Genomic DNA, 17,566 nt, shown 5'->3' on the forward strand with positions numbered 1-17,566 from the left:
CGGAACGTAGAAATGACCATAACTTTCACACTGGTTGCTATTATTCGTTTTATACGATGGAAAAAGTGTTATATTTATATTGTATTTTATGCTTCTGGCGTTGCCTTCTTAGGCCCTAACTGTTCGATCTGGTGGAACAACGCCCTAGAGTGAAGCCTAGGTTACCCGGAACGTAGAAATGACCAGTACTTTCACACTGTTTGCAGTCATTCCTGCTATACGATGGAAAAACTGTTGCATATTTATTGAATTTTATGCTTCTGGCGCTGACTTCTAAGGCTCTAACTATTCTATCTGGTGGATCAACGCCCTAGAGTGAAGCCTAGGTTGCTCGGAATGTAGAAATGACCATAACATTCACGCTGGTTGAAATTATTCGTTTTATACGATGGAAAAACTGTTATATTTATATTGAATTTTATGCTTCTGGCGTTGATTTCTTAGGCCCTAACTATTCAATCTGGTGGAACAACGCCCTAGAGTGAGGCCTAGGTTGCCCGGAACGTAGAAATGACCACCACTTCCATACTGGTAGCAATTATTCGTTTTATACGATGGAAAAACTGTTGTGTTTATATTGTATTTTATGCATCTGGCGTTGACTTCTAAGGCACTAACTATTCGATCTGGTGGAGCAACGCCCTAGAGTGAAGCCTAGGTTGCCCGGAACGTAGAAATGACCATCACTTTCAAACTGGTTGCAATTATTCCTGTTATAGGATGGAAGAACTGTTGTATTTATATTGTATTTTATGCTGCTGGCGTTCACTTCTTAGGCCCTAACTATTCGATCTGGTGGAACAACGACCTGGGGTGAAGCCTAGGTTGCCTGGAACGTACAAATGACCATCACTTTCACACGGGTTGCAATTATTCCTGTTATATGATGGAAAAACTGTTGTATTTTTATTGCATTTTATGCCTCGGGCATGGACTTATAAGGTCCTAACTATTCAATCTGTTAGAGCAACGCCCTAGGGTGAAGCCTAGGTTGCCCGGAAAGTAGGAATGACGTTAACTTTCATACTGGTTGCAATTATTCGTTTTATAAGATGGAAAAACAGTTGTATTTATATAGTATTTTATGCTTCTGGCGTTGCCTTCTTAGGCCCTAACTGTGCGATCTGGTGGAACAGCGCCCTAGAGTGAAGACTAGGTTATCCGGAACGTAGAAATGACCAGTACTTTCACACTGTTTGCAGTTATTCCTGCTATACGATGGAAAAACTGTTGCATCTTTATTGAATTTTATGCTTCTGGCGCTGACTTCTAAGGCCCTAACTATTCAATTTGTTGGAGCAACGCCCTAGGGTGAAGCCAAGGTTGCTCGGAAAGTAGAAATGACCATAAGTTTCATACTGGTTGCAATTATTCGTTTTATACGATGGAAAAGCTGTTGTATTTATATCGTGTTTTATGCTTCTGGCGTTGACTTCTTAGGCCGTAGCTATTCGGTCTAGTGGAGCAACGCCCTGGAGTGAAACCTAGGTTGCCCGGAACGTAGAATTGGCCATCACTTTCAAACTGGTTGCAATTATTCCTGATATATGATGGAAACGCTGTTGTATTTTTTTTGCATTTTATGGTTCGGGCGTTGACTTCTAAGGCACTAACTATTCAATTTGGTGGAGCAACGCCCTAGAGTGAAGCCCAGGATGCTCGGAATGTGGAAATGACCATAACTTTCACACTGGTTGCAATTATTCGTTTTATACGATGGAAAAACTGTTGCATTTATATTGTATTTTATGCTTCTGGCGTTGACTTCTAAGGCACTATCTATTCGATCTGGTATAGCAACGCCCTAGAGAGAAGCCTAGGTTGCCCGGAACGTAGAAATGACCATTACTTTCACACTGGTTGCAATTATTCGTTTTATACGATGGAAAAGCTGTTGTATTTATATCGTATTTTATGCTTCTGGCGTTGACTTCTTAGGCCGTAACTATTCGGTCTGGTGGACCAACGCCCTGGAGTGAAACCTAGGTTGCCCGGAACGTAGAATTGACCATCACTTTCAAACTGGTTGCAATTATTCCTGTTATATGAGGGAAACACTGATGTATTTTTTTTGCATTTTATGGTTCGGGCGTTGACTTCTAAGGCCCTAAGTATTCAATCCGTTGGAGCAACGCCCTAGGGTGAAGCCTAGGTTGCTCGGAAAGTAGAAATGACCATAAGTTTCATACTGGTTGCAATTATTTGTTTCATACGATGGAAAAACTGTTGGATTTATATTGTATTTTATGCTTCTGGCGTTGACTTCTAAGGCCCTAACTATTCAGTCTGTAGGAGCAACGCCCTAGGGTGAAGCCTAGGTTGCTCGGAAGGTAGAAATGACCATAAGTTTCATACTGCTTGCAATTATTCGTTTTATACGATGGAAAAACTGTTGTATTTATATTGTATTTTATGATTCTAGCCTAGACTTCTAAGGCACTATCTATTCGATCTGGTGGAGCAATATCCTGGATTGAAACCTAGGTTGCTCGGAACGTAGAATTGGCCATCACTTTCAAACTGGTTGCAATTATTCGTTATACACGATGGAAACACTGTTGTATTTTTATTGCATTTTATGCCTCGGGCGTTGACTTCTAAAGCCCTAACTATTCAATCTGTTGGAGCAACGCCCTAGGGTGAAGCCTAGGTTGCTCGGAAAGTAGAAATGACCATCAGTTTCATACTGGCTGCAATTATTCGTTTTATACGATGGAAAAACTGGTGTATTTATATTTTATTTTATGCTCCTGGCGTTGACTTCTAAGGCCCTAACTATTCAATCTGGTGGAACAACGCCCTAGAGTGAGGCCTAGGTTGCCCGGAACGTAGAAATGACCATCACTTCCATACTGGTAATAATTATCTGTCTTATACGATGGAAAAACTGTTGTGGTTATATTGTATTTTATGCTTCTGGCGTTGAAATCTAAGGCACTAACTATTCGATCTGGTGGAACAACGCCCTATGGTGAAGCCTATGTTGACCGCAACGTAGAAATGACCATAACTTTCACACCGGTAGCAATTATTCGTTTTACACGATGGAAAAACTGTTGTATTTATATCGTATTTTATGCTTCTGGCGTTGACTTCTTAGGCCGTAACTATTCAATTTGGTGAGCAACGCCCTAGAGTGAAGCCCAGGATGCTCGGAATGTGGAAATGACCATAACTTTCAAACTGGTTGCAATTATTCCTGTTATAGGATGGAAAGACGGTTGTATTTTTATTGTATTTTATGCTTCAGGCGTTGACTTCTGAGGCCGTAGCTTTTCGATGTGGTGGAAGAACGCCATAGAGTGAAGCCTGGGTTGCCCGGAACGTAGAAATGACCATCACTTTCACACGGGTTGCAATTATTCCTGTTATATGATGGAAAAACTGTTGTATTTTTATTGCATTTTATACCTCGGGCATTGACTTATAAGGTCCTAACTATTCAATCTGTTAGAGCAACGCCCTAGGGTGAATCCTAGGTTGCCCGGAAAGTAGGAATGACGTTAACTTTCATACTGGTTGCAATTATTCGTTTTATAAGATGGAAAAACAGTTGTATTTATATTGTATTTTATGCTTCTGGCGTTGCCTTCTTAGGCCCTAACTGTTCGATCTGGTGGAACAGCGCCCTAGAGTGAAGCCTAGGTTATCCGGAACGTAGAAATGACCAGTACTTTCACACTGTTTGCAGTTATTCCAGCTATACGATGGAAAAACTGTTGCATCTTTATTGAATTTTATGCTTCTGGCGCTGACTTCTAAGGCCCTAACTATTCAATTTGTTGGAGCAACGCCCTAGGGTGAAGCCTAGGTTGCTCGGAAAGTAGAAATGACCATAAGTTTCATACTGGTTGCAATTATTTGTTTCATACGATGGAAAAACTGTTGTATTTATATTGTATTTTATGCTTCTGGCGTTGACTTCTATGGCCCTAACTATTCAATCTGTAGGAGCAACGCCCTAGGGTGAAGCCTAGGTTGCTCGGAAAGTAGAAATGACCATAAGTTTCATACTGCTTGCAATTATTCGTTTTATACGATGGAAAAACTGTAGTATTTATATTGTATTTTATGATTCTAGCCTAGACTTCTAAGGCACTATCTATTCGATCTGGTGGAGCAATATCCTGGATTGAAACCTAGGTTGCCCGGAACGTAGAATTGGCCATCACTTTCAAACTGGTTGCAATTATTCGTTATACACGATGGAAACACTGTTGCATTTTTATTGCATTTTATGCCTCGGGCGTTGACTTCTAAAGTCCTAACTATTCAATCTGTTGGAGCAACGCCCTAGGGTGAAGCCTAGGTTGCTCGGAAAGTAGAAATGACCTTCAGTTTCATACTGGCTGCAATTATTCGTTTTATACGATGGAAAAACTGTTGTATTTATATTTTATTTTATGCTTCTGGCGTTGACTTCTAAGGCCCTAACTATTCAATCTGGTGGAACAACGCCCTAGAGTGAGGCCTATGTTGACCGCAACGTAGAAATGACCATAACTTTCACACCGGTAGCAATTATTGGTTTTACACGATGGAAAAACTGTTGTATTTATATCGTATTTTATGCTTCTGGCGTTGACTTCTTAGGCCGTAACTATTCAATTTGGTGGAGCAACGCCCTAGAGTGAAGCCCAGGATGCTCGGAATGTGGAAATGACCATAACTTTCAAACTGGTTGCAATTATTCCTGTTATAGGATGGAAAGACGGTTGTATTTTTATTGTATTTTATGCTTCAGGCGTTGACTTCTGAGGCCGTAGCTATTCGATGTGGTGGAAGAACGCCATAGAGTGAAGCCTGGGTTGCCCGGAACGTAGAAATGACCATCACTTTCACACGGGTTGCAATTATTCCTGTTATATGATGGAAAAACTGTTGTATTTTTATTGCATTTTATACCTCGGGCATTGACTTATAAGGTCCTAACTATTCAATCTGTTAGAGCAACGCCCTAGGGTGAAGCCTAGGTTGCTCGGAAAGTAGAAATGACCATAAGTTTCATACTGGTTGCAATTATTTGTTTCATACGATGGAAAAACTGTTGTATTTATATTGTATTTTATGCTTCTGGCGTTGACTTCTATGGCCCTAACTATTCAATCTGTAGGAGCAACGCCCTAGGGTGAAGCCTAGGTTGCTCGGAAAGTAGAAATGACCATAAGTTTCATACTGCTTGCAATTATTCGTTTTATACGATGGAAAAACTGTTGTATTTATATTGTATTTTATGATTCTAGCCTAGACTTCTAAGGCACTATCTATTCGATCTGGTGGAGCAATATCCTGGATTGAAACCTAGGTTGCCCGGAACGTAGAATTGGCCATCACTTTCAAACTGGTTGCAATTATTCGTTATACACGATGGAAACACTGTTGCATTTTTATTGCATTTTATGCCTCGGGCGTTGACTTCTAAAGCCCTAACTATTCAATCTGTTGGAGCAACGCCCTAGGGTGAAGCCTAGGTTGCTCGGAAAGTAGAAATGACCTTCAGTTTCATACTGGCTGCAATTATTCGTTTTATACGATGGAAAAACTGTTGTATTTATATTTTATTTTATGCTTCTAGCGTTGACTTCTAAGGCCCTAACTATTCAATCTGGTGGAACAACGCCCTAGAGTGAGGCCTAGGTTGCCCGGAACGTAGAAATGACCATCACTTCCATACTGGTAATAATTATTTGTCTTATACGATGGAAAAACTGTTGTGGTTATATTGTATTTTATGCTTCTGGCGTTGACTTCTAAGGCACTAACTATTCGATCTCGTGGAACAACGCCCTATGGTGAAGCCTATGTTGACCGCAACGTAGAAATGACCATCACTTCCATACTGGTAGCAATTATTCGTTTTATACGATGGAAAAACTGTTGTGTTTATATTGTATTTTATGCATCTGGCGTTGACTTCTAAGGCACTAACTATTCGATGTGGTGGAGCAACGCCCTAGAGTGAAGCCTAGGTTGCCCGGAACGTAGAAATGACCATCACTTTCAAACTGGCTGCAATTATTCCTGTTATAGGATGGAAAGACTGTTGTATTTTTGTTGTATTTTATGCTTCAGGCGTTGACTTCTGAGCCCGTAGCTATTCGATGTGGTGGAAGAACGACATAGAGTGAAGCCTGGGTTGCCCGGAACGTAGAAATGACCATAACTTTCATACTGGTTGCAATTATTCGTTTTATATGATGGAAGAACTGTTGTATTTATATTGTATTTTATGCTGCTGGCGTTCACTTCTTAGGCCCTAACTATTCGATCTGGTGGAACAACGACCTGGGGTGAAGCCTAGGTTGCCTGGAACGTACAAATGACCATCACTTTCACACGGGTTGCAATTATTCCTGTTATATGATGGAAAAACTGTTGTATTTTTATTGCATTTTATGCCTCGGGCATTGACTTATAAGGTCCTAACTATTCAATCTGTTAGAGCAACGCCCTAGGGTGAAGCCTATGTTGCCCGGAAAGTAGGAATGACGTTAACTTTCATACTGGTTGCAATTATTCGTTTTATAAGAGGGAAAAACAGATGTATTTATATTGTATTCTTTGCTTCTGGCGTTGCCTTCTTAGGCCCTAACTGTTCGATCTGGTGGAACAGCGCCCTAGAGTGAAGCCTAGGTTATCCGGAACGTAGAAATGACCAGTACTTTCACACTGTTTGCAGTTATTCCTGCTATACGATGGAAAAACTGTTGCATCTTTATTGAATTTTATGCTTCTGGCGCTGACTTCTAAGGCCCTAACTATTCTATCTGGTGGATTAACGCCCTAGAGTGAAGCCTGGGTTGCTCGGAATGTAGAAATGACCATTACATTCACACTGGTTGAAATTATTCGTTTTATACGTTGGATAAACTGTTATATTTATATTGAATTTTATGCTTCTGGCGTTGATTTCTTAGGCCCTAACTATTCAATCTGGTGGAACAACGCCCTAGAGTGAGGCCTAGGTTGCCCGGAACGTAGAAATGACCATCACTTCCATACTGGTAGCAATTATTCGTTTTATACGATGGAAAAACTGTTGTGTTTATATTGTATTTTATGCATCTGGCGTTGACTTCTAAGGCACTAACTATTCCATCTGGTGGAGCAACGCCCTAGAGTGAAGCCTAGGTTGCCCGGAACGTAGAAATGACCATCACTTTCAAACTGGTTGCAATTATTCCTGTTATAGGATGGAAAGACGGTTGTATTTTTATTGTATTTTATGCTTCAGGCGTTGACTTCTGAGGCCGCAGCTATTCGATGTGGTGGAAGAACGCCATAGAGTGAAGCCTGGGTTGCCCGGAACGTAGAAATGACCATCACTTTCACACGGGTTGCAATTATTCCTGTTATATGATGGAAAAACTGTTGTATTTTTATTGCATTTTATACCTCGGGCATTGACTTATAAGGTCCTAACTATTCAATCTGTTAGAGCAACGCCCTAGGGTGAATCCTAGGTTGCCCGGAAAGTAGGAATGACGTTAACTTTCATACTGGTTGCAATTATTCGTTTTATAAGATGGAAAAACAGTTGTATTTATATTGTATTTTATGCTTCTGGTGTTGCCTTCTTAGGCCCTAACTGTTCGATCTGGTGGAACAGCGCCCTAGAGTGAAGCCTAGGTTATCCGGAACGTAGAAATGACCAGTACTTTCACACTGTTTGCAGTCATTCCTGCTATACGACGGAAAAACTGTTGCATATTTATTGAATTTTATGCTTCTGGCGCTGACTTCTAAGGCTCTAACTATTATATCTGGTGGATCAACGCCCTAGAGTGAAGCCTAGGTTGCTCGGAATGTAGAAATGACCATAACATTCACGCTGGTTGAAATTATTCGTTTTATACGATGGAAAAACTGTTGTGTTTATATTGTATTTTATGCATCTGGCGTTGACTTCTAAGGCACTAACTATTCGATCTGGTGGAGCAACGCCCTAGAGTGAAGCCTAGGTTGCCCGGAACGTAGAAATGACCACCACTTTCAAACTGGTTGCAATTATTCCTGTTATCGGATGGAAAGACTGTAGTATTTTTGTTGTATTTTATGCTTCAGGCGTTGACTTCTGAGCCCGTAGCTATTCGATGTGGTGGAAGAACGCCATAGAGTGAAGCCTGGGTTGCCCGGAACGTAGAAATGACCATAACTTTCATACTGGTTGCAATTATTCGTTTTATATGATGGAAGAACTGTTGTATTTATATTGTATTTTATGCTGCTGGCGTTCACTTCTTAGGCCCTAACTATTCGATCTGGTGGAACAACGATCTGGGGTGAAGCCTAGGTTGCCCGGAACGTAGAAATGACCATCACTTTCACACGGGTTGCAATTATTCCTGTTATATGATGGAAAAACTGTTGTATTTTTATTGCATTTTATACCTCGGGCATTGACTTATAAGGTCCTAACTATTCAATCTGTTAGAGCAACGCCCTAGGGTGAATCCTAGGTTGCCCGGAAAGTAGGAATGACGTTAACTTTCATACTGGTTGCAATTATTCGTTTTATAAGATGGAAAAACTGTTGTATTTATATTGTATTTTATGCTGCTGGCGTTCACATCTTAGGGCCTAACTATTCGTTCTGGTGGAACAACGCCCTAGAGTGAAGCCTAGGTTACCCGGAACGTAGAAATGACCAGTACTTTCACACTGTTTGCAGTTATTCCTGCTATACGATGGAAAAACTGTTGCATATTTATTGAATTTTATGCTTCTGGCGCTGACTTCTAAGGCTCTAACTATTCTATCTGGTGGATCAACGCCCTAGAGTGAAGCCTAGGTTGCTCGGAATGTAGAAATGACCATAAGCATTCACGCTGGTTCAAATTATTCGTTTTATACGATGGAAAAACTGTTATATTTATATTGAATTTTATGCTTCTGGCGTTGATTTCTTAGGCCCAGCTATTCAATCTGGTGGAACAACGCCCTAGAGTGAGGCCTAGGTTGCCCGGAACGTAGAAATGACCATCACTTCCATACTGGTAGCAATTATTCGTTTTATACGATGGAAAAACTGTTGTGTTTATATTGTATTTTATGCATCTGGCGTTGACTTCTAAGGCACTAACTATTCGATGTGGTGGAGCAACGCCCTAGAGTGAAGCCTAGGTTGCCCGGAACGTAGAAATGACCATCACTTTCAAACTGGTTGCAATTATTCCTGTTATAGGATGGAAAGACTGTTGTATTTTTGTTGTATTTTATGCTTCAGGCGTTGACTTCTGAGCCCGTAGCTATTCGATGTGGTGGAAGAACGCCATAGAGTGAAGCCTGGGTTGCCCGGAACGTAGAAATGACCATAACGTTCATACTGGTTGCAATTATTCGTTTTATATGATGGAAGAACTGTTGTATTTATATTGTATTTTATGCTGCTGGCGTTCACTTCTTAGGCCCTAACTATTCGATCTGGTGGAACAACGACCTGGGGTGAAGCCTAGGTTGCCTGGAACGTTCAAATGACCATCACTTTCACACGGGTTGCAATTATTCCTGTTATATGATGGAAAAACTGTTGTATTTTTATTGCATTTTATGCCTCGGGCATTGACTTATAAGGTCCTAACTATTCAATCTGTTAGAGCAACGCCCTAGGGTGAAGCCTAGGTTGCCCGGAAAGTAGGAATGACGTTAACTTTCATACTGGTTGCAATTATTCGTTTTATAAGATGGAAAAACAGCTGTATTTATATTGTATTTTATGCTTCTGGCGTTGCCTTCTTAGGCCCTAACTGTTCGATCTGGTGGAACAGCGCCCTAGAGTGAAGCCTAGGTTATCCGGAACGTAGAAATGACCAGTACTTTCACACTGTTTGCAGTTATTCCTGCTATACGATGGAAAAACTGTTGCATCTTTATTGAATTTTAAGCTTCTGGCGCTGACTTCTAAGGCCCTAACTATTCTATCTGGTGGATCAACGCCCTAGAGTGAAGCCTGGGTTGCTCGGAATGTAGAACTGACCATAACATTCACACTGGTTGAAATTATTCGTTTTATACGATGGAAAAACTGTTATATTTATACTGAATTTTATGCTTCTGACGTTGATTTCTTAGGCCCTAACTATCCAATCTGGTGGAACAACGCCCTAGAGTGAGGCCTAGGTTGCCCGGAACGTAGAAATGACCATCACTTCCATACTGGTAGCAATTATTCGTTTTATACGATGGAAAAACTGTTGTGTTTATATTGTATTTTATGCATCTGGCGTTGACTTCTAAGGCACTAACTATTCGATCTGGTGGAGCAACGCCCTAGAGTGAAGCCTAGGTTGCTCGGAACGTAGAAATGACCTTCACTTTCAAACTGGTTGCAATTATTCCTGTTATAGGATGGAAAGACGGTTGTATTTTTATTGTATTTTATGCTTCAGGCGTTGACTTCTGAGGCCGTAGCTATTCGATGTGGTGGAAGAACGCCATAGAGTGAAGCCTGGGTTGCCCGGAACGTAGAAATGACCATAACTTTCATACTGGTTGCAATTATTCGTTTTATATGATGGAAGAACTGTTGTATTTATATTGTACTTTATGCTGCTGGCGTTCACTTCTTAAGCCCTAACTATTCGATCTGGTGGAACAACGACCTGGGGTGAAGCCTAGGTTGCCTGGAACGTACAAATGACCATCACTTTCACATGGGTTGCAATTATTCCTGTTATATGATGGAAAAACTGTTGTATTTTTATTGCATTTTATGCTTCGGTCATTGACTTATAAGGTCCTAACTATTCAATCTGTTAGAGCCACGCCCTAGGGTGAAGCCTAGGTTGCCCGGAAAGTAGGAATGACGTCAACTTTCATACTGGTTGCAATTATTCGTTTTATAAGATGGAAAAACTGTTCTATTTATTTTGTATTTCATGCTTCGGGCGTTGACTTCTAAGGCCCTAACTATTCAATCTGTTGGAACAACGCCCTAGGGTGAAGCCTAGGTTGCCCGGAAAGTAGAAATGACCATAACCTTCATACTGGTTGCAATTATTCGTATTATACGATGGAAAAACTGTTATATGTATATTGTATCTTATGCTTCTGGCGTTGACTTCTTAGGCACTAACAATTCGATCTGGTGGACCAAAGCCCTATAGTTAAGCCTAGGTTGCCTGGAACGTACAAATGACCATCACTTTCACACGGGTTGCAATTATTCCTGTTATAGGATGGAAAGACTGTTGTATTTTTATTGTATTTTATGCTTCAGGCGTTGACTTCTGAGGCCGTAGCTATTCGATGTGGTTGAAGAACGCCATAGAGTGAAGCCTAGGTTGCCCGGAACGTAGAAATGACCATAACTTTCATACTGGTAGCAATTATTCGTTTTATACGATGGAAAAACTGTTGTATTTATATTGTATTTTATGCTTCTGGCGTTGACTTCTAATGCCCTAACTATTCAATCTGTTGAAACAACGCCCTAGGGTGAAGCCTAGGTTGCTCGGAAAGTAGAAATGACCATAAGTTTCATACTGGTTGCAATTATTCGTTTTATACGATGGAAAAACTGTTGTATTTATATTGTATTTTATGCTTCTGGCGTTGACTTCTAAGGCCCTAGCTGTTCGATCTAGTGGAGCAACGCCCTAGAGTGAAGCCTAGGTTGCCCGGAAAGGAGAAATGACTATCACGTTCAAACTGGTTGCAATTAATCCTTTTATACGATGGAAAAGCTGTTGTATTTATATCGTATTTTATGCTTCTGGCGTTTACTTCTAAGGACCTAACTATTCGATCTGGTGGAGCAACGCCCTGGAGTGAAGCCTAGGATGCTCGGAATGTGGAAATGACCATAACTTTCACACTGGTTGCAATTATTCGTTTTATACGATGGAAACGCTGTTGTATTCATATTGTATTTTATGCCTCTGGCGTTGACTTCTACGGCCGTAACTATTCCGTCTGGTGGAGCAACGCCCTGGTGTGAAACCTAGGTTGCCCGGAACGTAGAATTGGCCATCACTTTCAAACTGGTTGCAATTATTCCTGTTATATGATGGAAACACTGTTGTATTTTTTTTGCATTTTATGGTTCGGGCGTTGACTTCTAAGGCCCTAACTATTCAATCTGTTGGAGCACCGCCCTAGGGTCAAGCCTAGGTTGATCGGAAAGTAGAAATGACCATAAGTTTCATACTGGTTGCAATTATTCGTTTTATACGATGGAAAAACTGTTGTATTTATATTGTATTTTATGCTTCTAGCCTTGACTTCTAAGGCACTATCTATTCGATCTGGTGGAGCAATAGCCTGGATTGAAACCTAGGTTGCCCGGAACGTAGAATTGGCCATCACTTTCAAACTGGTTGCAATTATTCGTTATACACGATGGAAACACTGTTGTATTTTTATTGCATTTTATGCCTCGGGCGTTGACTTCTAAAGCCCTAACTATTCAATCTGTTGGAGCAACGCCCTAGGGTGAAGCCTAGGTTGCTCGGAAAGTAGAAATGACCATAAGTTTCATACTGGTTGCAATTATTCGTATTATACGATGGAAAAACTGTTATATGTATATTGTATCTTATGCTTCTGGCGTTGACTTCTTAGGCACTAACAATTCGATCTGGTGGACCAAAGCCCTATAGTTAAGCCTAGGTTGCCTGGAACGTACAAATGACCATCACTTTCACACGGGTTGCAATTATTCCTGTTATAGGATGGAAAGACTGTTGTATTTTTATTGTATTTTATGCTTCAGGCGTTGACTTCTGAGGCCGTAGCTATTCGATGTGGTTGAAGAACGCCATAGAGTGAAGCCTAGGTTGCCCGGAACGTAGAAATGACCATAACTTTCATACTGGTAGCAATTATTCGTTTTATACGATGGAAAAACTGTTGTATTTATATTGTATTTTATGCTTCTGGCGTTGACTTCTAATGCCCTAACTATTCAATCTGTTGAAACAACGCCCTAGGGTGAAGCCTAGGTTGCTCGGAAAGTAGAAATGACCATAAGTTTCATACTGGTTGCAATTATTCGTTTTATACGATGGAAAAACTGTTGTATTTATATTGTATTTTATGCTTCTGGCGTTGACTTCTAAGGCCCTAGCTGTTCGATCTAGTGGAGCAACGCCCTAGAGTGAAGCCTAGGTTGCCCGGAAAGGAGAAATGACTATCACGTTCAAACTGGTTGCAATTAATCCTTTTATACGATGGAAAAGCTGTTGTATTTATATCGTATTTTATGCTTCTGGCGTTTACTTCTAAGGACCTAACTATTCGATCTGGTGGAGCAACGCCCTGGAGTGAAGCCTAGGATGCTCGGAATGTGGAAATGACCATAACTTTCACACTGGTTGCAATTATTCGTTTTATACGATGGAAACGCTGTTGTATTCATATTGTATTTTATGCCTCTGGCGTTGACTTCTACGGCCGTAACTATTCCGTCTGGTGGAGCAACGCCCTGGTGTGAAACCTAGGTTGCCCGGAACGTAGAATTGGCCATCACTTTCAAACTGGTTGCAATTATTCCTGTTATATGATGGAAACACTGTTGTATTTTTTTTGCATTTTATGGTTCGGGCGTTGACTTCTAAGGCCCTAACTATTCAATCTGTTGGAGCACCGCCCTAGGGTCAAGCCTAGGTTGATCGGAAAGTAGAAATGACCATAAGTTTCATACTGGTTGCAATTATTCGTTTTATACGATGGAAAAACTGTTGTATTTATATTGTATTTTATGCTTCTAGCCTTGACTTCTAAGGCACTATCTATTCGATCTGGTGGAGCAATACCCTGGATTGAAACCTAGGTTGCCCGGAACGTAGAATTGGCCATCACTTTCAAACTGGTTGCAATTATTCGTTATACACGATGGAAACACTGTTGTATTTTTATTGCATTTTATGCCTCGGGCGTTGACTTCTAAAGCCCTAACTATTCAATCTGTTGGAGCAACGCCCTAGGGTGAAGCCTAGGTTGCTCGGAAAGTAGAAATGACCATCAGTTTCATACTGGCTGCAATTATTCGTTTTATACGATGGAAAAACTGTTGTATTTATATTTTATTTTATGCTTCTGGCGTTGAGTTCTAAGGCCCTAGCTATTCGATCTGTTGGAGCAACACCCTAGAGTGAAGCCTAGGTTGCCCGGAAAGGAGGAATGACCATCACTTTCAAACTGGTTGCAATTAATCCTGTTATACGATGGAAAAACTGTTGTATTTTTATTGCATTTTATGCTTCTGGCGTTCACTTCTTAGGCCCTAACTATTCGATCTGGTGGAACAAGGGCCTAGGGTGAAGCCTAGCTTGCCCGGAACGTAGAAATGACCATTACTTTCACACTGTTTGCAATTATTCCTTTTATACGGTAGAAAAGCTGTTGTATTTATATTGTATTTTGTGCTTCTGGCGTTGACTTCTAAGGCACTATCTATTCGATCTGGTATAGCAACGCCCTAGAGAGAAGCCTAGGTTGCCCGGAACGTAGAAATGACCATTACTTTCACACTGGTTGCAATTATTCGTTTTATACGATGGAAAAGCTGTTGTATTTATATCGTATTTTATGCTTCTGGCGTTGACTTCTTAGGCCGTAACTATTCGGTCTGGTGGACCAACGCCCTGGAGTGAAACCTAGGTTGCCCGGAACGTAGAATTGGCCATCACTTTCAAACTGGTTGCAATTATTCCTGTTATATGATGGAAACACTGTTGTATTTTTTTTGCATTTTATGGTTCGGGCGTTGACTTCTAAGGCCCTAACTATTCAATCCGTTGGAGCAACGCCCTAGGGTGAAGCCTAGGTTGCTCGGAAAGTAGAAATGAGCATATGCTTCATACTGGATGCAATTATTTGTTTCATACGATGGAAAAACTGTTGTATTTATATTGTATTTTATGCTTCTGGCGTTGACTTCTAAGGCACTAACTATTCGATCTGGTGGAGCAACGCCCTACAGTGAAGCCTAGGTTGCCCGGAACGTAGAATTGGCCATCACTTTCAAACTGGTCGAAATTATTCCTGTTATATGATGGAAACACTCTTGTATTTTTTTTGCATTTTATGGTTCGGGCGTAGACTTCTAAGGCCCTAACTATTCAATCTGTTGGAGCAACGCCCTAGGGTGAAGCCTAGGTTACTCGGAAAGTAGAAATGACCATAAGTTTCATACTGGTTGCAATTTTTCGTTTTATACGATGGAAAAACTGTTGTATTTATATCGTGTTTTATGCTTCTGGCGTTGACTTCTTAGGCCGTAGCTATTCGGTCTGGTGGAGCAACGCCCTAGAGTGAAGCCTAGGTTTCCCGGAACGTAGAATTGGCCATCACTTTCAAACTGGTTGCAATTATTCCTGATATATGATGGAAACACTGTTGTATTTTTTTTGCATTTTATGGTTCGGGCGTTGACTTCTAAGGCCCTAACTATTCAATCTGTTGGAGCAATGCCCTAGGGTGAAGCCTAGGTTGCTCGGAAAGTAGAAATGACCATAAGTTTCATACTGGTTGCAATTATTCGTTTTATACGATGGAAAAACTGTTGTATTTATATGGTATTTTATGCTTCTAGCGTTGACTTCTAAGGCACTATCTATTCGATCTGGTGGAGCAACGCCCTAGAGTGAATCCTAGGTTGCTCGGAATGTAGAAATGACCATAAGTTTCATTCTGGTTGCAATTATTCGTTTTATACGATGGAAAAGCTGTTGTATTTATATTGTATTTTATGCTTCTGGCTTTGACTTCTAAGGCACTAACTATTCGATCTGGTTGAGCAACGCCCTAGGGTGAAGCCTAGGTTGCCCGGAAAGTAGGAATGACGTCAACTTTCATACTGGTTGCAATTATTCGTTTTATAAGATGGAAAAACTGTTCTATTTATTTTGTATTTCATGCTTCGGGCGTTGACTTCTAAGGCCCTAACTATTCAATCTGTTGGAACAACGCCCTAGGGTGAAGCCTAGGTTGCCCGGAAAGTAGAAATGACCATAACCTTCATACTGGTTGCAATTATTCGTATTATACGATGGAAAAACTGTTATATTTATATTGTATCTTATGCTTCTGGCGTTGACTTCTTAGGCACTAACAATTCGATCTGGTGGACCAAAGCCCTATAGTTAAGCCTAGGTTGCCTGGAACGTACAAATGACCATCACTTTCACACGGGTTGCAATTATTCCTGTTATAGGATGGAAAGACTGTTGTATTTTTATTGTATTTTATGCTTCAGGCGTTGACTTCTGAGGCCGTAGCTATTCGATGTGGTGGAAGAACGCCATAGAGTGAAGCCTAGGTTGCCCGGAACGTAGAAATGACCATAACTTTCATACTGGTAGCAATTATTCGTTTTATACGATGGAAAAACTGTTGTATTTATATTGTATTTTATGCTTCTGGCGTTGACTTCTAATGCCCTAACTATTCAATCTGTTGAAACAACGCCCTAGGGTGAAGCCTAGGTTGCTCGGGAAGTAGAAATGACCACAAGTTTCATACTGGTTGCAATTATTCGTTTTATACGATGGAAAAACTGTTGTATTTATATTGTATTTTATGCTTCTGGCGTTGACTTCTAAGGCCCTAGCTGTTCGATCTAGTGGAGCAACGCCCTAGAGTGAAGCCTAGGTTGCCCGGAAAGGAGAAATGACTATCACGTTCAAACTGGTTGCAATTAATCCTTTTATACGATGGAAAAGCTGTTGTATTTATATCGTATTTTATGCTTCTGGCGTTTACTTCTAAGGACCTAACTATCCGATCTGGTGGAGCAACGCCCTGGAGTGAAGCCTAGGATGCTCGGAATGTGGAAATGACCATAACTTTCACACTGGTTGCAATTATTCGTTTTATACGATGGAAACGCTGTTGTATTTATATTGTATTTTATGCCTCTGGCGTTGACTTCTACGGCCGTAACTATTCCGTCTGGTGGAGCAACGCCCTGGTGTGAAACCTAGGTTGCCCGGAACGTAGAATTGGCCATCACTTTCAAACTGGTTGCAATTATTCCTGTTATATGATGGAAACACTGTTGTATTTTTTTTGCATTTTATGGTTCGGGCGTTGACTTCTAAGGCCCTAACCATTCAATCTGTTGGAGCACCGCCCTAGGGTCAAGCCTAGGTTGCTCGGAAAGTAGAAATGACCATAAGTTTCATACTGGTTGCAATTATTCGTTTTATACGATGGAAAAACTGTTGTATTTATATTGTATTTTATGCTTCTAGCCTTGACTTCTAAGGCACTATCTATTCGATCTGGTGGAGCAATACCCTGGATTGAAACCTAGGTTGCCCGGAACGTAGAATTGGCCATCACTTTCAAACTGGTTGCAATTATTCGTTATACACGATGGAAACACTGTTGTATTTTTATTGCATTTTATGCCTCGGGCGTTGACTTCTAAAGCCCTAACTATTCAATCTGTTGGAGCAACGCCCTAGGGTGAAGCCTAGGTTGCCCGGAACGTAGAATTGGCCATCACTTTCAAACTGGTCGAAATTATTCCTCTTATATGATGGAAACACTCTTGTATTTTTTTTGCATTTTATGGTTCGGGCGTAGACTTCTAAGGCCCTAACTATTCAATCTGTTGGAG

Source organism: Calliopsis andreniformis, unplaced genomic scaffold (genome assembly GCF_051401765.1).
Source record: "Calliopsis andreniformis isolate RMS-2024a unplaced genomic scaffold, iyCalAndr_principal scaffold0026, whole genome shotgun sequence".
NCBI lineage: Eukaryota > Metazoa > Arthropoda > Insecta > Hymenoptera > Andrenidae > Calliopsis > Calliopsis andreniformis.